We start from the raw sequence: 24,998 nt of genomic DNA on the forward strand, positions 1-24,998 counted from the left end.
CATTTATGGCAGAGAGGTCAAGAGCTCTGAGGCCAGGCTCTTTGTTGTTGTTGGGTGTCATCCAGTTGATTTTGACTCATGACGACCCCGTGTTCCAGAGGAGAACTGCATCATTGGGTTTTCTTGCCTGTCATCTTTAGAGAAGCAGATTGGCAGGTCTTCTGCCTGGATTTCAATCTTGGTTCTGCTCTAGGTGGCTATTTAACCTTGGGAAAGTTACTTAATTTCTGTGTGCCTCAGTTCTCTCATCTGTGAAATGGGAATAGTAACAGCTCTGCCTGTTCCAGTTAGTACACTATCATCTCTCACCTCCAAACTTACTTTGTGATGTCAAGCCTGGGGCTCTGCAAACCCCATTTCTGCTCTGCCAGCTATTCTCTGTTAGGTGCTGGTGACAGGGGGCATGAGAGAGAAACTGGGAGGCTGACTTGCCCCTTCCTGTCTGCTTCCTGGTCCTGGGCACCACCCCAGCTTCCCTTCCTTTAGTAGCAACTACATCCAGTTTAGGACCCTACGTGGTGCAAATGGTTTGCTCTCAGTCATTAACTGAAAGGTTGGAAATCCACCCAGCAGCACTGTGAAAGAAAGCACCATAGAAGGAGGTGCCTGTGCTGGGCTTAAAGGATGAGCAGACATTTCCTGGGGAGAGAGAGCCTGGGATGGCGGGATGGGGGAGGGCATAATTCAGGCAGAGGGACAAGGTTCGGGCAGTGCGGTTCACTTGGCAAACAAGAAGCTGTGCATTGTAGCTGGAGCACAGGATGCATGGGTGGGTCGGTGGGAGATGTGGCTGGAAAGGTAAGCAGAGGTGAGATCTCGGACCCTTGAGGACCACGTTCAGAACACAGATATTGTCTTAAAGCCAGTGCAGACACAGGAGACTTTTAAGGAGTAGGAAAACTAACTCTGGGTTTTAAAAGGATTACTCTGCTTCTAATGGAGAATATGTTGGGGGAGGGGGTTGTAGGGACAAAATGGGAGCCAGGGACACCAGTTATGAGTCCACCGCAACTTCCAGCTGCGAGAGGAGGCCTTGGGGACAAACTTCCTGATTTGGTTGCAAAGGCAAGCTAACGTATCAAAAAAAAAAGTGAAGAAAATACGCTAATATTTATGAAGTATTTAATATGTGTTAAAATCTGTTCTAAGCACTATTAATTTATTAATATTATTTAATAATATTCATCATTGGTATCCATAACTATTTATTAAAATATTATAACTATTAGTAATAAAAACTTAGTATTAATCTACTTGGAGTACCTGGGTGATACAAACAGCTAACGTCCTTGGCAGCTAACAAAAGGTTGGAGGTTCGAGTCCACCCAGAGGCAGCTTGGAAGAAAGGCCTGGCAATCTACTCGGGAAAAAAAATCAGCCAGTGACAACCCTACTAAACACAGTTCTACTGTGACACAAGAGTCGCCATGAGTCGGAGTCTGTGGGAGACTCCCAACAAGCCTATGGGAGAAGCACTTATTACAGACCCCATTTTACAGATGAAGAGGCACAGAAAGAGTATACAATTTGCCTGAGGTAATACATGTAGGAGATTGCAGAATCAGGCTTCAAACCTGGCAGCCTGGCTCCAGCCCACCTGCTATATTCACACTGACTCTGAGATCATCCTGCAGTCACCCATGCAGACAGCAAGTGTTATAGATGTTTATTTCACTACAGACAGCGATGATTGAGGGATTGCCCAGTGAGATGGGCTTCCCGCAGCTGTGGGCCCGAAGCTGGGCTCTGAATGATGGCGTGGATGCAGAGGGTCAAGGGGAGAGGGAGCATGGTCCAGGTGAGAGAAATCACACAGTATCAAGAAGAACAGAGCTGGGGGATGATCCCAAGGGAGGCCACCAGGTAACGGTGGCTCTAGTCCATCCAAGGTCACATTCGCCATGGTCCCTGGCAGGTACCAGTGAAAACCTGAGCCCTGCCCACAGGGGCTCTCAACAGAATACCTGCAATGGGAAAGGGGAGCCAGAGCCTGCTGGCTAGCTGTGCTAGAAGGGCTGTGGGCATTGATGCTCAGCAGACCTGAGGCAGGCACCTCTCACCATCCTGGCTCCTTAGCTAGGGAGCTTTCTCCTGGCCCTCTCTATGGCTTGAACACTTCCCCAAAAGTTTTGTATTCATTGGCTTCTTTTAATCCTCACAGTGTTCCTAACAAGTACTGTAATTTCAAAGACGAAGAAACTGTGGAGAAGTAACTTGCCCAAGGCCACATAGTTAGTAAATGTTGGAGCTGGGATTCAAACAAAAGTTTGCCTGATCCCAAAGCCCGGGGTTCTTTCCTTTACACCGTGGAGAACAGAAACAGCCAGGTTTTTAAAAATTCCTCTCTTATGCTTTATTTTGAGAGATTATAGAGGAAACAGAATAGCTCCCACCATCCTCTCTACAGCTCCACGTGCTAAGGGGAGGAGAGGCTTATTTGACAGTAGCTCAGTCGCTTCCTGGCTCCTTCCTTCAGCTCCGTCTTGCCTGCAAGAGCCTGCAGCAGGGTCCCGGGCCTGCCATGTAGAGCGGGGTCTAGAGGACCCATTTCCCCTGCCCTCTCTCTTGGGGTCCTGTGGATGTACATGCAGCAGTGATTACCCTTGAAGTTGGCTGGGTAAATGTTACCCCACAGGACTGAATAACAGGAAGCTTGTTTGGTCCAAACCACTTTCTCCTGACTCCTATCATCAGTGTTGCTGTTGTTAGGTACCGTCGAGTCAGTTCCGACTCACAGCAATGCTATGTACCAAAGAACGAAACACCGCCCAGTCCTGCGCCATCCTCACAATCGTTATGCTTGAGCTCACTGTTGCAGCCACCGTGTCGGTCCATCTTGTTGAGGGTCTTCCTCTTTTTTGCTGACCCTCCACTTTACCAAGTATGATGCCCTCCAGGACTGATCCCTCCTGATAACACGTCCAAAGTATGTAAGATGTAGCCTCACCATCCTTGCTTCAAAGGAGAATTCTGGTTGTGCGTCTTCCAAGACAGATTTGTCCATTCTTTTGGCAGTCCGTGGTATATTCAAAATTCTTTGCCAACACCATAATCCAAAGGCATCAATTCTTCTTCAGTCTTCCTTATTCATTGTCCAGCTTTCACATGCCTATAATCAGTAATGGTGTAGTAACCAGAGCGAGAACCATGGAAGTCAAACAAGGCTAAGTCTGAACCCCAGCTATGCTACTTAATAGCTGTGTGTCCTTGGGCAACTCATTTATTTCACTGCTTGGGGCCGCAGCTTCCTCAGTGCGAGGTGGGTATCGGTAACCTTGACTTCACAACGATGCTGAGAAGATGAAATAAATGCCTAGCACTGTGTCTGCATGTCAGGGTGCCTCTGTGAATGTGGGGCAACCAGACTGCACAACTATTGTTCCGTCTTCCTTTCTCCCTCCTAGGAGCATGAAGCCTGCTGCAGCAATAGGTAAAGAATGAGGCACTTAGCATTCAGGAGGGTGCGGAAAGGATCAGCAGAACCTCCTGGAATGAGAGCACCTGATGAAGTTTGTATTTCCCGTAAAAATGAGTGTGTAGCACGCGGTTTTATTTCTTGGCTCTTTGAAGGGTGGGAGAGGGAAGAGTCTCCCCTGAGAATACATCCGACTGGGGCATGGAGAAGGTCCTAAGCCATCCATTAAAATAATTGCATGTGAGCTGGATGTCACTCATACCCAGTGGTGATCATGTCTTTGCTGCAAAAGACGCTGGTGGCTGCCAGGTGCTGAGCCAGCAGAAGGGCTGACGGAAGTGCGTTGGCGCTTGGGAGGCACGGGTTCCCTTGACAGGGAGAAGCTTAAACTAAGTGAAACAGGGGCTGGTCCGTGGGTTCCCAGACAAATGATATTAATTTACCATTCAGAAATCCGCCAGGCACTTTGGAGACAATTTCTTATTAAATCCTACCAAAAAGTCCATTTGAATCCCATTGTCCATTTTATGGAGATGGCCAGTGACTTGCCCACATCTCATAGCTGGTAGGTTGAGAAGCTGAGACTGGAGCCAGGTCTTCACCCTGAATCCCAGATTTTCAACCACAACTGTACACAGCCTCACTGGGCTGAGCATTTTGTTGTTTGAGCTTCCCGGGACTGGAAGGGGACCTGCGACTCTGCTAATCCCACCCTCACATTTTGTAGCTCAGGACAGTGATGTTTACAGAGATGAGGGGTGACTTGTCCAAGATCACAGGGTGAGGCTGTGACAGGGAAGGCTAACAGTCTCCCGGAGCCCGCCCCCACCCCCAAGCCATCTCATATCCCATCATGCCTCATTCTGTTCGGCATCTATCTGGGTATCTGGGTTTCTGTATTGACTGTGGGTAAATACTAGTATTATATAAAAAGCAACAAAGGTTAAAGGAAGGTAAGAGGAGTGGGGGTCATTGGCAGCCGAAGGGGCTTTTAGAAAATTCTTTGCAACCCAGCTACTGTCTGATAGGTAAGACCACTCAAAGTCTTTTAATGTATATTCAGATTTACCTTAGTTTTTAATCATCAGAACACAGAATACTCCATTACATACACACAGTAGGTCCCTGGGTGGTACAAATGGTTTGTGCTTGGTTACTAACTGAAAGGTTGATGGTTTGAACTCACCCAGTGGTGCCATTGAAGAAAGGCCTGGTGATCTGCTTCTGTAAAGATTACAGCCAAGGAAACCCTACGGAGCTCAGTTCTACTCTGTAACCCATGAGGTCACCATGAGTTGGAATCAACTTGATGACAACGGGCTTTAAATATATCTATATATCCCCCAACCAAACCCACTGCTGTAGAGTTGATTCCAACTCATAACTACCCTATAGGACAGAGAAGAACTGCCCCACAGAATTTCTCTCTCTCTCTCTCTATATATATACATAAATATATATACACCCCATGAGTCTGTCAGTTTGTCATAATGTGGGGGCTTGCATGTGGTTGTGATGCTGGAAGCTACGCCACTGGTATCAGGGTAACCCATGGTGGACACGTTTCCGCTGAGCTTCCAGACTAAGACAGACTAGGAAGAAGGACCTGGCAGTCTACTTCCATCAAAAGAAGATGGAAGTATTTTTATGGAAAAAATACACAGAGTCACTACACCAAAACGAATTGGTTGACATTCAGCCATTTCAGGAGGTAGCATATGATCAGGAACCGATGGTACTGAAGGAAGAAGTCCAAGTTGCACTGAAGCCATTGGCAAAAAATAAGGCTCCAGGAATTGAAAGAATAGCAATTGAGATGTTTCGACAAATGGATGCAGAGCTGCAAGTGTTCAATCGTCTATGCCAAGAAATTTGGAAGACAGCTACCTGGCCGACCGACTGGAAGGGATCCATATTTATGCTTATTCCCAGGAAAGGTGATCCAACCGCATGCAGAAATTAACAAATAATATCATTAACATCACACACAAGTTAAGATTTGGCTGAAGATCATTCAAAAGTGACTGCAGAAGTACATCGACAGGGAACTGCCAGGAATTCAAGTTGGATTCGGAAGAGGATGTAGAACGAGGGATATCATTGCTGACATCAGATGGATTGTGGTAGAAAGCAGAGAACACCAGAAAGATGTTTACCTGTGTTTTATTGACTATGCAAAGGCATTCGACTGTGTGGATCATAACAAATTACAGATAACATTGCAAAGAATGCGAATTCCAGAACACTTAATTATGCTCATAAGGAATCTGTACCTGGATCAAGGGGCAGTTGTTCAAACAGAACAAGGGGATACTGCATGGTTTAAAGTCAGGAAAGGTGTGCATCAGGGTTGTATCCTTTCACCATACCTATTTAATTTGTATGTTGAGCAAATAATCCAAGGAATAACATGAAGAACGAGGCATCAGGATTGGAGGAAGACTTATGAACAACCTGTATTATGCAGATGACACAGCTTTGCTTGCTGAAAGTGAAAAGGACTTGAAGCACTTACTGATGAAGATCAAAGACCACAGCCTTCAGTATGGATTACACCCTGGACATAAAGAAAACAAAACTCACAACTGGACCAATAAGCAACGTCACGGTAAACAGAGAAAAGACTGAAAATTGTCAAGGATTTCATTTTACTTGGATTTCTAATCAACACCCATGGAAGCAGCAGTCAAGAAATCAAAAGACTCATTGCACTGGGCAAATCTGCTGCAAATGACCTCTTTAAAGTGTTGAAAAGCAAAGACGTCACCTTGAAGACTAAATTGTGCCTGACCCAAACCACAGTGTTTTCAATTGCCTCATATGCATGTGAAAGCTGGATAATGAATAAGGAAGACCAAAGAAGAATTGACGCCTTTGCATTGTGGTATTGGCTAAGAATATTGAATACACCATGGACTGCAAAAAGAACGAAAAAAAAAATCTGTCTTAGAAGTAAAACCAGAATGCTCCTTAGAAGCAAGGATGGAGAGATACCTCTTACATACTTTGGACATGTTATCAGAAGAGATCAGTCTCTGGAGAAGTACATCATTACTTCATAAAGTAGAGGGGAAGCAAAAAAAAGAGGAAGACCGTTAATGCGATGGATTGACACACAGTGGCTGCAACAATGGGCTCTAGCATAACAATGATTGTGAGGGTGGTGCAGGACGGGGCAGTATTTCATTCTGTTGTACATGCGGTCGCTATGAGTCAGAAGTGACTTGAACAACAACACAACAACAACAAATATATTACCTCGTTCAATCCCGGAACATCTGGTGAGGTTTCTATTATTATTTCCATTTTACAGATGATGAGCTTGGGGCTGGGTCTAGTACAAGGTCACCCAGCTAGTAGGTGATCAAGCCCAACACAAACTCGGGTCTATGTTGCTCCAAAATCTTTTTCTTTCTACTTTGAACTACATGCCAGGCACTGACATAGGTGTTGTGAATACAGAGATGAACGTATAAGGTGACCCTGACTGGGTGGGATTTACAGCTTAGTGGGAGAGACTGACATTCAATAACTGTTCATTTTTACATCACAAGTATAATATATATTTTTAATTGTAGTGAAAATATACACAACGAAACATTCCCCAGTTCAACAATTTCTACGTGTATAATTCAGTGACACTGATTACATTCTTCAACTGTGCAACCATTACTGCTACTTTTTTCCAAATTATTCCACCACCGTTAACATAAATTCAATAGTCCCTAAGGGAAAACTCTTCTCTCCTTCCTCCCTCCCATTATGAGTAAAACCAAACCAAGCTCATGGCAACCCCATATGTTACGGTGTAGAACTGCTCCAAAGGATTTTCTTGGCTGTAATCTTTACAGAAGCAGATCACCAGGCCTTTCTTCCATGGTGCTGCTGCATGGGTTCGAACTATCAACCTTTTGGTTACTACAACAATCAGTGCAAACCATCTGTGCCGCCCAGGGACCTTCCAACCCCCGGTAATAACTAATAATATTTGGTTTCTATATATTTGCTTATTTCACATAAGTGGGATCATAAAGTATTTGTACTTTTGTGACTGATTTATGTCACTCAGCATAATGTTTTCAAGGTTCATCATGTAGTGGCATGTACCAGGACTTCATTTCCCTTATGGCTGAGTTATAGCATGGGTTTTTAAAGTCAGGCTGTCAGTGACTCTCCTGGGGGGATGTGCTTTAAGGGTGGAGGAGACAAGGGGGGAGTAGGGAAGCCTTGCCCAGGTCACAAAGCAGAAGGTGACATTATGCCCAGCTTCTGTCTCCTGGGCCCTCTCCTTCCATTAAATCACATCCCTGACTCTGAAACCCTGACTCAGGAACCATACTGCTGATATTTTTGATCAGCGCTTTTCTATCTAGTAAGAAATGTCATTTTCTGGTCCCTTGAGGGACAGAATCACCCATTATTGCTGGCTTGGGGGCAGCAAGCTGGTGGTGTATATGACACGTACTGACAAGCTTTCACACCTAAGATGGAGTGACAATGTAGAATGTGCTCAAAATAGATTTTTGTGAGGAGCTGGTACGTGCATGTGGGTCTACCAGGTTTGGGGAGAAAGCCTATCGTAACTTAACTCTACTTTGTGAGGCGTATTAAAATGGTAATAATAATAATTATGATTCCAAGCATTGCTCTGAACACATTATTGTAATAGCTCTTTTAATCTTCGCATGACTTTATAAGTGATATTATCTTTATCCCATCTTTCAGATAAGGAAGGTTTAGAAAATGGTTGGAAAATAGGTAGAAAATAGGAGAACCAACATTTAGACCCAAGTAGATAGAGAAATTGGGAGTATGTCTCTCTTCTACCTCCCCGGTCTTTCCTCATTACATGATTCACAGAAACGAACATGAGAGTTACAGACCATTTGCTGTTGTCGTTAGCTGCTGCGGAGTTGGCCCCCAGCTCACGGTGACCACATGCACAATGTCCTGTGCCCACCCCAGGACTTTTTGAAGGCAGATTGCCAAGCCTTTCTTCCTAGTCCATCTTAGTCTAGAAGCTCCACTGACACCTGTTCAGCATCATAGCAACACTTAAGCCTCCACGGACAGGTGGGTGATGGTGCGCTGGCTGGGAATTGAACTCAAGTCTCCCTCGTGGAAGGCGAGAATTCTACCACTGAACCACCAATCTCCCTACAGATATTTCAGGATCAGAAATGAAGCCTACTTTCCCCTTCCAAACGTGAGGACCCCCATCATCCCTGAGATACTAAGACATGCCAGCTATACAGGCTGAACCTCCACCTCTGCAGGAACCGAAGAAGGAAGCATCGAGGTTGCATGCCAAGTGGGCTTCAGAAGCTGCCAAGCATCAGGGGTCCCACGGGTGCGATCGGGTTGGATCTGAAACGTCTACAGAGGCTGAGTGTATGTGCAGACTTGGAGCCAGCCTGCAGTGAGCCAGAGAAAACTGGCAGGAATTGATTACTGTCCAGGAAACTTAAACAGCATCTGGGAAGACAGCAGAAGTCAATGTGATTAAAGGAGACACAAGAAATTCTATCGCCCATCAAGGGCACAGGAAAAAGCATTTCAAAGGCAGAAACTAGACCTCGGTACAAGGACAAGGCTGTGGAAAGGATTCAGATAAAACTCTGGCTTTTAGATCCCAGAGAGTTCATAAAATATCTGATGGTGTCTGTGCAAATACAAAGTGAATGAGAAGATAAGCCTTATTTCTTCCAAGTCACTGGGTTGAGGGATATTTGAAAAATGGGTCTCCTACCCTTTTTACCCTAAGACTTCCATTGACTTTCTATGACCCACAGAATAACGTCTACACTTCACAGCCTGCCATTTAAGCTTGCCACAAACTGACTCCACTTACAATTCCAGCTCTGTCCCCAGGCTAAGAGAAATCTCTGATATTTCTTGAACGTGTCTTTCATGACTCTGTACCTTTGTATTTGCTGTTCCCCCTCCCTAGAATGTCCTCTACTTCTTCTCTACCTAATGTCTGCTTGTCTTTCATGGCCAAGCTCAAGTGCAGCTCTTTTGTAAAGATTTCCTGGACCGCAGAGGTTGCCTTCCAGTATGTCTCCCTCCCCATTCCATTCTTCCTTCCTAACAGAACACCATTTTTTTTTTTTTTTGGCATTGCAATGTCCTCAGGCTCTGTGAATGATCATGATCCATTTAAGATATAAGCCAATCACAAGGATCCTATTCTTTGCTATCCCAGACTCCCTTGCAGCCATGTTAATAAGGACTGCTGAAAAAGATCCACGGGAAAGTATATAATTTCCTGATAAAAAGGTTCAGCTGTGGCTGGTGCCATTTTATGCCCACACCTCCGACCCCATCGACCTGTCCTGAACAGAGACGTGATGACTGCAATTACAGCCATCCTATGACCATGAGAGCGAGATCAAGATATTGCTGAACTATGAAGCAATGTCCGTAGCTGCCTACCTCCAGAACTGTTATGAGAAATGCAAACCTTCTATTTTATTTCAAGCCTCTGCAACTTGGGTTTCCTGATTTTCATGTTGTTATCGTTGGGTGTCGTCAAGTTGATTTCGATTCACAGCGATCCTGTGTGACAGAGTAGAACTGCCCATAGCATTTTCTTGGCTGTCATCTTTACGGGGGCAGATCTCCAGGTTTTTCTCCCACAGAGCCGCTGGGTGAGATCCAACCTCCAACCTTTCAGTTAGCAGCCAAGCACTTAGCCGTTGCACCGCCAGGGCTCCTTCTGATTTTCATAGTTGTAAGTGTCCCTGATATAACACAGTGGTGTCACCCAGTGTAGTAACTCATGGTGTCACCCTCCCCATGGACCTCCTCCCATACCAGGCCGTACAGATTCGTTACTAATGTTTTTTGTACTAATACTACTTGTAAATCATAATTCCCATATGTCACCCCTTCTTTTCCTTTAATTACTACTTCATTCTCAAAAAGTTATTGATACAGGCTCACAAACAGTAATTACCACAATATTGTATCTAAAACACCAGAAAATTTGACAAAATCAAAATAAAAAACTATAAAAACACCGGCAACAATGAAAACAACAGTGCACACCTGTAGCACGCGCAGACAAAACCATGTGATTCGAAGCATCACTGTAATTGGGTAACAATGACGGCTCTGACTGGAGTGCACTAGAAGGTTCAAAAAGTAAATGAGCGTAGCAGTTTAGCCTTGTACGTATTTTGATACACATAAGCTGGGCTTATGAAAAATGTTTTCTTGTTATAACTAACTACAGGGATATTTTTATAGACAGTCATTTTGGTGTCACCCCCTCTAACAGTGTCGTCTTGGTGCGTTCTGCACCCCTGCACCCCCTTAGTGATACCACTAATATAACACCTAGGCAGTTTCTGGTTCCCTCCTCAGTACTCTATAAACTCTTACACTTAACCCCATTAGAGAACTCATCAAATGCTTTTGTAACTATTTATTTACATGCCTGCATCTGGCAGTAGAAGTGAATTTCTGGGCTGCCAGGGAGTGTGTCGTCTTATTCTTCACGAGTGCCACAGTGCCTGGAAGGTAGTTAGTATTCGATGACTGCCCTTTGGTTCAAGAATGGAAATTGTGATGATGACTTTCTCAATAATCCTCACATTCTGTCTACGGCAAATCAGTTATAAAGGCCCTATTCGTAAAGGTTTTAGGATGGAGAAACATATCCCTCTTTTCTTTGTCTAAGGGCCAAACAGCCTGTCATTTTCTCTTGAAGAAGTTTAAGCCCCCTGTTATCCCCTTGTTTGGTGTTTCAAGGGGAAGAATGACGTTCGCACGTGCCCTTTCTGCTGTCATCCTCAGGATTATGATGTGTAGCAGGGAGAAAAGACAGATCCACATGCCAGTCCCAGTGCCAGCTCTTATCAGCTGCGCAGCCTGCACCAAGTTGGCTGCTGCACCAAGTTGGCTGCTGTACCAAGTTGGCTAATACCACGGTGGAGTCCCTCATCTGTGAAAAGGGCATCAGGATAGTGACCTTGTGGTGGTGTGGTCAAGGTTAGGGCTGAGGAACCGATGAAGGTGAAGGCATATTGAGCATGCTCATTAAACTACCAAACAAATCTGGTTTTAGTGCTCGTTAATAAACAGTCACTAAGAATCCCTGGTGGTGCAGTGGTTAAGTGCTTGGCCGATAACTGAAAGATCGGCAATTCGAACCCACCAGCCGCTCCATAGGAGAAAACACTTGGTGATCTGTTCCTATAAAGATTAAAGCCTAGGAAGCCCCATGAGGCAGTTCTACTCTGTCACATAAGGTTGCTATGAGTCAGAATTGACTTGATGGCATAAAACAACAACAATAAACAGTCACTAAACAGAAAGGCTGGATGGAGACAGAATCTCCAAGGAGGAGGAGAAATAAGAAACAAGATTTTACATAAGGAACTACAGATTGTCAAAGATACATAAGGAACTACAGATTGTCAAAGAGCCTGGGGGAAAAGGGAGGGGAGGCGCGGAGAACACAGCCCAGAGAAGAAGCCAGGTTAGGGGCAGGGCTCCTCCTGGCTGTCCTCAAAGAGACACCTGAAGAGGGGGCTATTAGGGAAGACCATCACTTTGAGTTGAGTTTTATGTGCTGGGCAGAGATAGTAGAACTGCCCCATAGAGTTTCCAAGAAGCGCCTGGCGGATTTGAACTGCTGACCCTTTCGTTAGCAGCTATTGCACTTAACCACTACGCTACTAGGGTTTCCACTGGGTTAATAGGCAAGGGAGCAAGACTTTGATTAAAATATCACCTTGCTTCTTCCCAACTCCATCACCCAAAAAACTCAATGTATTTAAGCCTTGATTTTCCAATCTGTTAAAAGGAAATAATAATACCTGCCACAGATCAGTAATGAGACAAACAATGTAAAGGTGCCCACCAGAGAGCCTGGAGCAGATTGGTGTCCAGTACATGTGAGTAGAGTCTCCAGGAATATACGCTCTCCCCGAGGAAGGCTCAGCACTAGCTAAAGGGATGCTGCCCCTCAGTTTCTATTTAAAACTTGGACTGCAGGTTCTTTGAATGCAAGACCTGTTTTTCTGGCTAACTTTGCATGCAAAGTAACAGGCACATATCAGATGCCTGGTCAATGTTCGTTGGCTGCCAATGGAATCCACCCAGCTTTGTTTTTTTGCATCTACTGCTGAAGCTTCTATTCCACCTCTCTTCCTTTTCCATTTCTATTCTGGCTAATCACCAAGTTGTTGTTGGTAGCTGCTGTCATGTCAGCCCCCGACTCATGCAGACCCCGCATACAACTGAATGAAACACTGTCTGGTCCTGTGCCATCCCCATAATCAGTTGAATATTGGGCCCTTGTGATCCATAGAGTTTTCATTGGCTGATTTTCAGAAGTAGACTGCCAGGCCTTTCTTCCTAGTCTATCTTAGTCCGGAGGCTCTGCTGAAACCTGTTCAGCATTATAGCAACACGCAAGCCTCTACTGACAGACAGGTGGCGGCTGTGCATGAGGTCCATTGGCCAGGAATTGAGCCTGGGCCTCCTGCATGAAAAGGTGAGAATTCTACTACTGACCCACCACTGCCCCTCAATTATCAGGTGAAAAAACGAAACAAAACAAACTCATTGCCATCAAATCGGTTTCAAGTCAAAGTGACCCTACAGGACAGAGTAGAATTGCCCCAGATGGTTTCCAAGGAGTGGCTAGTGGATTCAAACCCCTGACATTTTGGTTGGCAGCCAAGCCACCAGGGCTCCCAATTACCAGGTAGCTGCTATTAAACAGAAACGGTACCCATGATACCCAGACATGACTCTGGCTGCAAGTGCTCTGTAACAGCAAACATGGTTCAGTGCCCTGGCCCTCACCAATCTTTGCCTCCTTTTATATAGGTTCCTGCCGCATGTTGGTTTTTACAACTTTCAGCCCCAAACTAACATTTCTTCCCAGACAGAAATGTATCATTAGCAAGGGAAGGGGAAGAAAACAGACCAAACTCACTGATTACTTAGTCCTCTCACTTGGAAAATAAGGATACCCAGGCCAGTGCATGAGTTCAAGGCCATGTCCTCTATTCTAGCCTTTCTTGTTCTGCCAGCTGTAACAGTTCTTATTTTTCCCTGCCCGAGGAAGTAGAGGTTGGGGTGAGGGAAGAATGACAACAGGGGAATGAATACCTACTATGTGACTCAGGGCTGGGGGGGTCACGCATCCACGTGAGATAATCAAGCCACAACCTCTCATGTTCATCATGTTCAATGTTTGGGATTCTGTTTGCTATAAAATAGGGATAAAATCAATTCAAACTTGATTCTGTTACATGTGAAGAATTCCCGGTGGACCGCTCATAGCAGGAAATGGAGAAGAGTTGCGAACACTATGACAGTCCTCAATGTCTGCTGCCTTTATGTGGCTTTTGCTGCAGACAACCAATGTAAGACCTGAGAATGACAGTCAGTCCTGCTAAGAATTACTAAGAGTTTATCCATGTTTCCCACCACTCATCTGTCAGTTTGTTGTACTGTGGTAGTCTATGTGCTGGTATGATGCTGGAGGCTACGTCACTGGTATTCCAAATACCAGTAGGGTCACCCATGGTGAATAAGTTTCAGCAGAACTTCAAGACTTAGACTGGGGAGAAAATTAACCAATGGAAACCTTGTGACACTATCCAACTTGTTTGCTTTGGACTCATATTCAGGAGGAGTCAATTGCTGGAGGAAGACACTGTGTTTGGTGAAGTAGAGGGCCTGTGAGGGCAAGGGAGATCCTCAGTAAGATGGGTTGGCACAATAGCTGCAACGATGGACTTGAACATGGCAGCGATTGTGAGGATGATGCAGGATTGAACAGGTTTCATTCTACTATACATAAGGTTGCCTTGAATCAGAGCTGACTTCACCACCACCCACATTTCATATAATCCTGACAGCGTCCTCCTCTATGCTGATCTGGGAACAGGGAGGAGAGAGGGAAGCAGATTCTACCATTGGAGACAGGCACAGAATCTTTAGCAGAGGGATTCTGACGGTTGGTTGGGGAGCAGCTCGGGTGAGTCCACTGTGATACTGCCAAACTGACTGTTAGTAATGCCCTCGCTGGAGGTGGAAGAGGACAATGCGAGTCACTGCTTGGAAATGCTGGGAAAAGCAGCTGCACTTTCCTGGATCCAGCTGGCACCTTCTCTCCTTTTCTGTCTGTCTTGGATTCTTTTGTGGAACTGGACCTTGCCTTCTTCTTATAGCTCTAATGGGGTTGTCAGTAATGCCCCATTTTCTAGAAGAATGGGCAAGTGACTCAGGCTGACTAATCAGAGTAGCCCATTCCTAAGAACACAGAGGGTGGGTATGTTTCCCATGAAGGGGCAAGAGAGTCCTTTCACAGTCATTCATGGAGTCTCTTTATTCAACTTGGGGTCATGAGTGCTAGCTGCTCTTACATTACTCTGCTTTAATTGTTTCATAGCACATTTTACTTAAGCCTGATAACATCAATTTGATCATTTATTTTCTTGTTTGGTAACTGTATTCTGCACTAGCATATAAGCTCCATGAGCGTAAAGATCCATATCATCTCATTCACTGTTCAGAACTGTGCCTGGCTCAGAGCACGCGTACAAGACAGTTGTCGAATGACTAAGTTCTACATTCTGGCTGAGAGCCGCCAGAAGCCAGAAGCCACCTTGCCATAACAGAGAACAGCACAAGCAAAGAGAAAAGATCACCTCTGTCATTTGGGCAGTCATATCTACCTGAGTCAAAGCTGAGGCACGGTCTTGGAGTCCTCCCATACTGAGATGTACTGTGGTTTAAATATGCCTGGAAAAGTGTTTTACCAATCATGTTACTATTTATTTTAGTGTATTTAATAATATTTGCAATTAATAATGATAATATCTAACTAAAATAATCATCATGAAGAAAAAATGGTTTAACAAAAGCCCTGCATTACAGCCCAAAGTATAAGAGAAATATACAAGTCCATACAGATACAAATAAGTAACTGAGTATATAAATAAATGGGGGAGAAGAGGCAAATCTTCCTTCTGGAAGAATCCCAAACAATATATGTGGATCCCCCTTCACCAGAAGGCAGAGCTTAATCTCCCCACTCCTATAATGGGCTGAACTTAGTCTAAAAGAGGAAAATAGTAACTTTTTAGGAGAAGAGAAAAAGAATTAGAGGGTCAGCAAAAAAGAGGAAGACCCTCAATGAGATGGGTTGACACAGTGCCTGTAATGCTGGGCTCAAGCATAACAACAACTGTAAGGCAGTGTTTCATTCTGTTGTACACAGGGTCACCATGAGTGGGAATTGACTTGATGGCACTTAACAACAACAGAAGAGACTAGACAGATGCTACCTTAAACAAGAGGTTATAGTTGACATCACTAGTGATGTCATGTGGATATCAGGTACTTCCTGATATGATGTGACGAGGAGGGTACTTCATCTCTGTTTTATTACTTCCGGAAACCCATAAACTCAGTCTAATCATGAGAAAATATATTGGAGAAGCCATATGTAAGGGCTATTTTATAAAATACCTGACCAGTCCTCTTCAAAACTGTCAAGATCATGAAAAACAAGGAAAGATGGAGACACTGTCACAGATCAGGACAACAATGGAAAACCTGTTCAAATGCAAACAGTTTAGAGTTTAGGTAACAGTAATGTACCAGCGTTGCTTTCTTACTTTTGACAAATGTAGCATGGTTATATAAGATCATGTTATTAGGGGGATTTGAAACTGGATGAGGAGTATGTAGAAATGCTTTGTACTATCTTGGCAATTTTTCTCTAAGAGTTTTCCAAGTAAATGTTTATTTATTTTTTTAAAAGAGCCGTACAAAGGAAAGACAAATTAAGAACATGGATAAGACAAGCTCATGTGAACAGTGAAAAAACAGCTGAGCTGGTATTTCTACTCCCAATATGAGCCCTTCTTTAGCTACATTACAAACTACACAAATAACTACTTAATTAGATCTGACAAGAAGTTGGCCAAAAAGTATACACATTTTTTAAACTCTCAAGATTATTTGTATGGATTTACGACAAGCAGCATTAAGGAAGAGTTTCATCCCAAGTGTGTGTACTATGCCTAGAGATACTACTTCATGTTGGTACAAGGATAAATGATGAACAAGACATATAAAAACAAATCATTCAGTGTATGAAGACAAGCCTCTCTAATTTTTTGATGATGCTTAGAGTCTTGTGATACTCAGCTAGAAGTTTACAACATTTCACTAAACTCCGTAAGAAGAGTTCAGACTTCTCTTTGGAAATTTCTTACATAAGAAAACTAAAGATAAAAACATCCAATAAGGAAGCATTTGTCTTTCCTGCCCTGGCAAAAATGGCTGAAAAAAATACACAAAAGATAAAATGGCAACAAAATTAAGTAAATCCCTATATCAGCAAATATTGTTGGAAGAGTCAGAAAACATTGCTGAAGACCCAGAGAAAGTAGTATTAGGACAAACTGCTCGGGAGATTTACTACAGAGTTAGATCAAAGTCCAGAGGATTCTAACTTGTCTTGGGTTATGCTCTCTGCGAGAATCTGTCTTGATAATGAAATACACAAAGAAAAATTTTTCTGTGAGCTCTACAGGAAAGGTGTCCTAGAGAAGCAATATTCTGAGTAACAAATTCCTACTTTAATGATGACAATGTCTAACGGGAAGAGTATGTGTATAATCCCTGAGGACGCTGTTGCTTTAACTGGAGTCACAGCAGGACCCCCGGGTAAGGTTACAGAGAGAGCTCTCTGTACGGAATTCCTGTACTGCATCATTGACAGGTAAGTCTGCAGCAAAGCACTTGAAGTCTGAGTGAGCAAAGGCTACTGGATGTCACTGGTTAATTTTATAAAGATAAGACTGTGAAACTATCACAGGATTTTTACAACACTTTCTAACGACATGGGCAGTCACTGAAAACCTTCTGTACAATGCAGAGCTTTGCTGGTTAACCCACGACAAAAGACTTAAAAGTGATGGCATAGGAAAAGATGGTTCATGCATTTCAGTTTTTATGAAAAGATGGTTGTCGGCAGTATGCTATTTGATACTTTTGAATAGAAAATACACACTCCAGGAAATGCAAGTCAAAACCACAATGAGATACCACTTCATACTCACTAGGATGACTGACTATTACCAGAAACATGGAAAATACCAAGTATTGGAGAGGATGTGGAGAAACTGGAACCCTCATCCATTGCTGGTGGGATTATAAAATGTTGCAGCCACTGTGGAAAACAGTACGGTGGTTCCTCAAAAAGTTAAACATAGAATTACCAAGCGATGCAGCAATTCTATTCTTGTACAAATACACAAAAGAATCAAAAGCAGAAACCCAAAGAGATACTTGTACACCAGTGTTCACCGCAGCATTATTTACAACAGTCAAAAGACGGAAACCCAAGTGTCCATCAACTGACAAAATGCCCTTAAAAAAATACATACAATAGAATATTATTAGCCACAAAGAGAAATAAAGTTCTAATGCATGCTAGGACATGGATGAATCTTGAACACATTATGAGGAGTGAAATAAGTCAGACACAGAAGGACAAATATTTATGATCCCACTTATATGAAATACTTAGTCAAGGGCACAGAGACCAAAGTTTATCAGTGGTTACTAGAGACGGGTGGAAGGGAGAAATGGAGAGGTACAGCTTAAGGGGGACTGAGTTTCTGTTAAGGGTGATAAAAACATGAGAGCAGTGATGATGGTAGCACCACACGTGGATGTAATTAATGTCACTGAATTGTACATATAAAAATGGATGAAATGGCAAATGTTTTCTTACATATATTTCACTGCAATAAAACAAAAACAGGAACTCTGAGCCTTCAGCGTAAAGATGATGACTGAGAAAGTAACCACTTTTAGGGACAAACCTGTGAGATACACAGAGCTTTTAGAATATAAATGTTTGAAATTGTTTCCATTGCTACAGGATTCTGGGGTCAAAAGTTATGTGTTACCTATCATAATCTTATAGGGTCACTAAGAGTAAAATTGACTCGGCAACAATGTAGGTATCTGTCATGGGTTGGATCGTGTCCCCCCAAAATATGTGTCAAATATGTGTGGTTGTCCTCCATTTTATGATTATAATTCTATGTTAAAGACGATTAGGGTGGGATTGTGACACCCTTACTAAGGTCACATCCCTGATCCAATGTAAAGGGAGTTTCCTTGGAGTGTGGCCTGCACCAACTTTTATCTTACAAGAGATAAAAGGAAAGGGAAGCAAGCAGAGAATGGGGACCTCATACCACCAAGAAAACAGCACCCGGAGCAGGGCTTGTCCTTCGGACCCCGGGTTCCTGTGTGGAGAAGCTCCTAGTCCAGGGCAAGACTGATGACAAGAACTTTCCTCCAGAGCCAAGAGAGAAAACCTTCTCCTGGAACTGACGCCCTGAATTTGGACTTCCAGCCTACTAGACTGTGAGAGAATAAACTTCTTTTTGTTAAAGCCATCCACTTGTGGTATTTCTGTTACTAACAGCACTAGATAACTAAAAAAAAAAAGACAGTATCATAAACCTCATTTCTTCATACTTAGAAAACTTCAAAGCAGAATTTTTTAACTTTCATAATTAACTTCCAAATAAAGAATGACAGTGGGTTTTGACTGTTTTTAAAAAATGTATTAAAAAAAAATCTTCTTCATTAGTAAGAACAAATGATTATCATCAAGGAGGATTTAGATATAATAGCTGAATATCACTGAAATTATCACACAATTTTTGAATGGAATTGAAAAATGAATATAAAATCTAATATGCATAGCACTTTTTCCCCCATTTGGATCTGCGTGTCTTAGGGAGAAATCTTTTTTCCAACGATAGCCATTGAAACCAAGTACTGCCGTAACATGTCCTTAAAAGCTGCCTGTGAATCACTCTGCTACAAATACTAAACCAAGATTTCAAACATAATGGAGTGCATTCAGTAATGCTGCCATTATTTAAAAATAGTAATGTGAATAATATTTATAAGAGTAAAAGGATTTACTAAATTAAATTGCTTAAACATATGCTAAAATAAAATTTCATTTTTATGTTTTATGATATATATTTTTAACACTTTAGTATAGTAATTCATGTTATGGCGCTAACCAAAGGGTTGGCAGTTCAAATCCGCCAGGCGCTCCTTGGAAACTCTATGGGGCAGTTCTACTTTGTCCTATGGGGTCGCTATGAGTCGGAATCGACTCAACGGCACTGGGTTTGGTTTTTTTTTGGTTTAATTCATACCTAACAATAAAAATATATGTATACAGAAATAGGTCAGAATATAGAGTACAGAAAAATAGAGAAATATTTTACTGCTGTGATCTACCAGTTACAATCCAAGCTCCTTTAAAAAAAAAACAAAACCTTTAGCATGGCAAAAAAGGCCTCACACCACCTGAACTCGATTTGAGTGTCCTATATTGCATCCTCGACTACTTCTACTTTGGGGACACCATGATCTTGCAGCCCTTCGTGCTCATTTATCCTGTTTCTCTTTTCTGAAACCTCCATTTCTCTTGCTGCTGGCATCTCTAAGATTCCTCCAGTCAGTCATGGATTTCTGCACAGCGTCACTCATCTTAAGGAGCCCTAGCGGCGAAACAGCTAAGCACTCGGCTGCTAACCAAAAGGTTGGCAGTTTGAACCCACTCAGGAGCTCTGCGGGAGAAAGGTCTGGTGATCTGCTTACGTCAAGATTGCAGCCAAGAAAACCCTCTGGGCAGTTCTACTCTGTAACACATGGGGTCACCATGAGTTGGAATCAAAGACACATAGCAACAATCATCCATGTTACCTGCAAATTACCTGTTGACACTTCTGTCTCCTCTGCCTGGCTGTGAGCCTTTCTGAGGGCAGGAATCATGACTTAATTCATCTTTAGATCCTCGAATCTTTGCACAGAGTAGGCATCTGGGTAGCTTGCTGGAATGTAATTTCCTCTGCATACCCTTCCTCTAAGGTAATTTGGATCTTCACTTGTTTGCCTGGATATGCCACCTGCCTGCCCTCATCATGCTAACTGGAAAATTAGAGCATGATCTCCTGCTTACCTCAGCCACTCTTCTTTGCTCACTGTCTGGCTCTGAACCCATAAGCCACATTCACACTCTCTCCAGAATCTAGAAAATAGACTTCCTAAGTCTTCCAAGACCACTCTTTGTCTGCTTTGAGGCCCAGGGCTAACACCACGTTATCTGAACCTTCCTTATGGGAGACTCCTGGTAAGGGGCTCAATGTCCATGTCCCCAAATATTGCTTTGTTGGTAATTCCCTCTTCCCAAATCCTTTTCTTCTTAATAGAGCCTGGACATAATATCTAGGGAAGTACTTCTCACAGTAGGCTTCTAATGCACCAGTTAGTCCTACAAGTTACTCCAAAATAAAAGGGATCTGTTCAGTGTCGATAACTGTAAGAAATGCTGGAGATAAACGAAATCCATACCATTGTTGTTGCTGTCAGCTGTCATTAAGTCAGCTCTGACTCATAGAGACCCCACGTATAACAGAACGAAACATTGCGCCATACCTACTGTATCCATATTACAGGGCTTCATGCAACATTGTTTGGTAGGCTGTACATGCCACTCCCCTCCCCTATTCCTCTGTTTTAAAGAAATCCCATTAATAGCTCTTAGAATTGTATGGATATATTTTATATATGGAGTCCCAGGGTGGCGCAAACTATTAAGTATTTGACTACTAGCTGTAAGATTGACGATTCTAACCCAGTGGTGCCTTGGAAGACAGGCCTGGCAATCTGGTTTTGAAAGGTCACAGCCTTGAAACTCTTATGGAGCAGTTCTACTCTGCACACATGGGGTCGCCATGAGTTGGAATCAACTTGATGGCAACCAACAATACCAGCAATACCAGAAAAACCGCTTTCTCCTCTCTTCATCTGCTAAGTCTCTTTGCTTTTGTCTGTTTCTGACTGTTTATCTCTCCTCTCCGTGTGTGCCACTGTGGCTGTGTTTGACTGTTTTTCCTTTTTAATGACTGGACACTTACAACAACAACACACAGCACTCCCCTCCTCCATCCCCCTCTGTTTTAAAGAATTCCCATCAACAGCTCTTGGAACTGTTTGGACATATATTCCAGAAAACGTTACCGGAGGGCAAGTTTTACAAAGCCGTTACTTCACTTCTAGGCAACTTGCTGTTTTTAAGAAATAATTGCATCTGAAATTCATCAGCTAAGTGTAACAAAGCCAATGATAGATAATATAAATCAATAAAACCCAAAGGAGCTAAGTTCTGAAAATTACCAAAGGAGGCAAGACTGGATGAGTGCTGAGGGAAGGCAAAAGACTAAAGCTGAAATTACCCCAGGTCCTTTCCACTTAGCGTGACATTGTCTTGCAGGACGTAGAACACATTTATATAAAGTTCAGGTTCTTGTCCCAGCTGTGCCACTGCCATGGATTGAATTATGTCCCCCCCCCCCCCCCAAAAAAAAACGTGTGTATCAACTTGGTTAAGCCATGATTCCCAGTATTCTGTGGTTGTCCTCCATTTTGTGATTGTAATTTTAAATTAGACAGGATTAGGGTGGGATTGTAACACCCTTATCAGGTCACATCACTGATCCAATGTAACGGGAGTTTCCCTGGGATGTGGTCTGCACCACCTTTTATCTCTTAAGAGATAAAAGGAAAGGGAAAAAAGCAGAGAGTTGGGGACCTCATACCACCAAGAAAGCAGCACCAAGAGCAGAGCATGTCCTTTGGGCCCAGGGTCCCTGTGCCTGAGAAGTTCCTCCACCATGGGAAGATTGAGGACAAAAACCTTCCTCCAGAGCTGACAGTGAGAGAAAGCCTTCCCCTGGAGCTGATGCCTTGAATTTGGACTTTTAGTCTACTTTACTGTGAGGAAATAAATTTCTCTTTCTTAAAGCCATCCACGCGTGGTATTTCTGTTATAGCAGCACTAGATGACTAAGACAGCCACCATTCAGTGCCTTACCACTGGACAAGCCACTTCCCCTCTTTGGGTCTAGATTTCCTCATCTGTGAAATGAAAGCATTGGAACCGACAAAGTAAGAAGATCCCTTGTTTACACGTTCCTGCCACAGCAGACTGAAAACAGCTCCAAGAAGACAGCAGGATCAATATTGTTTTTTTTTTTTTTTTTTTAAATAAAAAGTATAATCACCTTCCATGTGGGAGACTTGGGTTCGATTCCTGGTCTATGCACCTCAAGCTCAGCCACCACCATTTGTTTGCCAGTGGACGCTTGAGTGTTGCTATGATGCTGAACAGGTTTCAGTGGAGCTAACAGACAAAGATGGGCTAGGAAGAAAGGCCTGAAGAGCTACTTCCCAAAATCTGCCACTGAAAACCCTGTGGATCACAACAGTCTGATCCCAGCGGGCATGATGTTGCCATGAGTTGGGGGCTGACTTGATGGCAGCTAACAACAAACAACATAATACGCTTAGAACATAGGTCTCGAACCACTGTGCTAACTGCTTCGTATATTACCTCTTCTAACCTTTACATCTCCTCTGTAAAGTCATGATTACTTTCTTTTCATCTTTCTCAGAGGATGAAACTTGGCTGAGATACGTTAAGGGACTCCATGACAGCCTCCCAGGCTGGCCGAGAGTGGACACTCTGCCATGTTTGCAGATGAATGAGTGATGTCAAGGCAGGAAACACAGAGCACAGTGCCAGAAGACTGGCTACTTGAATTGGGGCCAGCTGTCTTGTATTTAATCTTGAGGAGTCCTAGAGTTTAGTGACCACAGCAGTGCGCACAAAGGCAATAGAACGCCTTGAGCCTTTGGATTTAAGTCATGAAATGAAATTGGCCTGAAGTAAAGACAGGTCTGGTTGAGGGGGTGTGATTCTAATTCTTAGATCTTTTCCCTCAAAGCAACTATTTTCCTCCCTCCATCCATCCTAATCTTCTAAAATCAACCTTACCATTTATCATTCTTATTACCCTCTCTCTGCTTTCCCTGCCTCATTTTTCACAGCAATCTGCTTAGCTAGGGCACGTTCACTATGCTAATGCATGGCGGCCCTTCATCTTCCTCAAAAGCTGTGAAAACTGACACAACTCTGAGTATTACAAAATGGTTTAAAACTTGAGTTATGTACTACTCCTTTTATGCAAATGCTACAAATTGCCTCTAGGAAAATCCATCATTTTCCCATACGGACAGCACAGGCTTTCTTGATTTTTCTCTTCTGCTTTAGGATTTGTCTTTTCAGTATACTAAATCCCCATTTTATGAATGGGTAGGGGTCTAAAAGTCAGTCTCTAAGCACTCTGTTGCTCAAAATTAAAATGTTTTTTTAAGGAGACAATGTTATGTTAAGGGTCTCTGTTCTGGGGTTAACCTTCAAACCCATTGAATGCAAAGAGAGTTTGCACAGAATAATCTTATAGAATCATTATATCACGTATGTGAAAATATATTCAGGTGGGAACTCAGCCTCCTATCAGAGGAAAGCACTCGACTTAGAGTCAGACAAACATGAGTTCGAATCTCAGCTCTGTCATATTTATCTGTGTGCCTCTGGGCAAGGAAGTACTTAATCCGTATGGTCCATAATTTTCTGATGTATAAAATGGATGATGAAACTTTTGTAAAGATTAAGTAAGGCCATGCTTGGAACACCATTTCACCCAATCTGCTCAGAAAATGTCTTTTTGTCCTTTGAGGTCCGGGTCAAGGTTCACCTCCTCTGTATTTCCTGTCTATCCCAGAAAGAGGTGTTTTGAAGCAATGGTGGGGAGGACCCTATTGCTTGCCTACTTGGCATCCATTTCACTATTCCTAACTTGTGTTTAGAACATTGTCTGACTTCTAGATTAAGACACACTAGGAAGACAGGCCTGGCAGTCTACTTCTGAAAATTTGCCTATGAAAACTTTGTGGATCACAACAGAACACTGTCAGACTCATATGCTTTGGACATAGCATCAGGAAGGAGTCATCGCTAGAGGAGCACACAATGTTTGGTGAATTAGAGGGCCTGCGAGGGTGAGGAAGACCCTTGGTGAGATGGACTGGCACACAACCGCAATGATGGACTCGAACATGCTGGAAGTTGTGAGGATGATGCAGGACCGGGCAATGTTTCATTCTGTTGTACATAGCGTCACCATGAGTTAGAGTCGACTTGACAGCAACTAACGACAACAACAATTTGTGTTTGGGTTCCTATCCCTCCCCAAGCAACCCTTGTACTCACTCCCAGTTCCAGAAGCATAAGTATAGGGAGGAGCAGTGGTTTAAACAGGACTGCAGAAAGAGGCAGCAAGGATGTCTGGGGGCCAAGGGGTGGTATGAAGGCAGAGAGGAGGAAGGAGAAGATTCGGAAGGCTGGGAGTCTAGATATGAAGATTCAGCTCAGACTTCCTACAGAAGGTCCTCCAAGCCACAGACAACACAGCTAGACAGGTGCCTCTCTCCTGTTATCTCAGCCCCCTTCATGTCCTTACACCGCCCACTTAGCAGGCTGTATTGGAATTTTCCATTTACTTCCTCATGGCAGGAGCCATGGCGTCCTCAGCTGAGGGGCTCCAGTAACCCAAGAGCCCTGGTGATGCAGTGGTTAAGAGCTTGGCTGCTAACCAAA

At 43.3% G+C, this 24,998-nt stretch overlaps 1 protein-coding gene across 4 annotated transcripts in view; it reads right to left on the bottom strand.

The window, feature by feature from the left end:
* Window positions 1–24,998, bottom strand: part of LARGE1 (LARGE xylosyl- and glucuronyltransferase 1) — a 686,352-nt gene that overhangs the window by 78,496 nt on the left and 582,858 nt on the right. The gene's annotated exons all lie outside the window — the stretch shown is intronic.

This window comes from Elephas maximus, chromosome 4, assembly GCF_024166365.1.
Source record: "Elephas maximus indicus isolate mEleMax1 chromosome 4, mEleMax1 primary haplotype, whole genome shotgun sequence".
Classification (NCBI taxonomy): Eukaryota; Metazoa; Chordata; class Mammalia; order Proboscidea; family Elephantidae; genus Elephas; species Elephas maximus.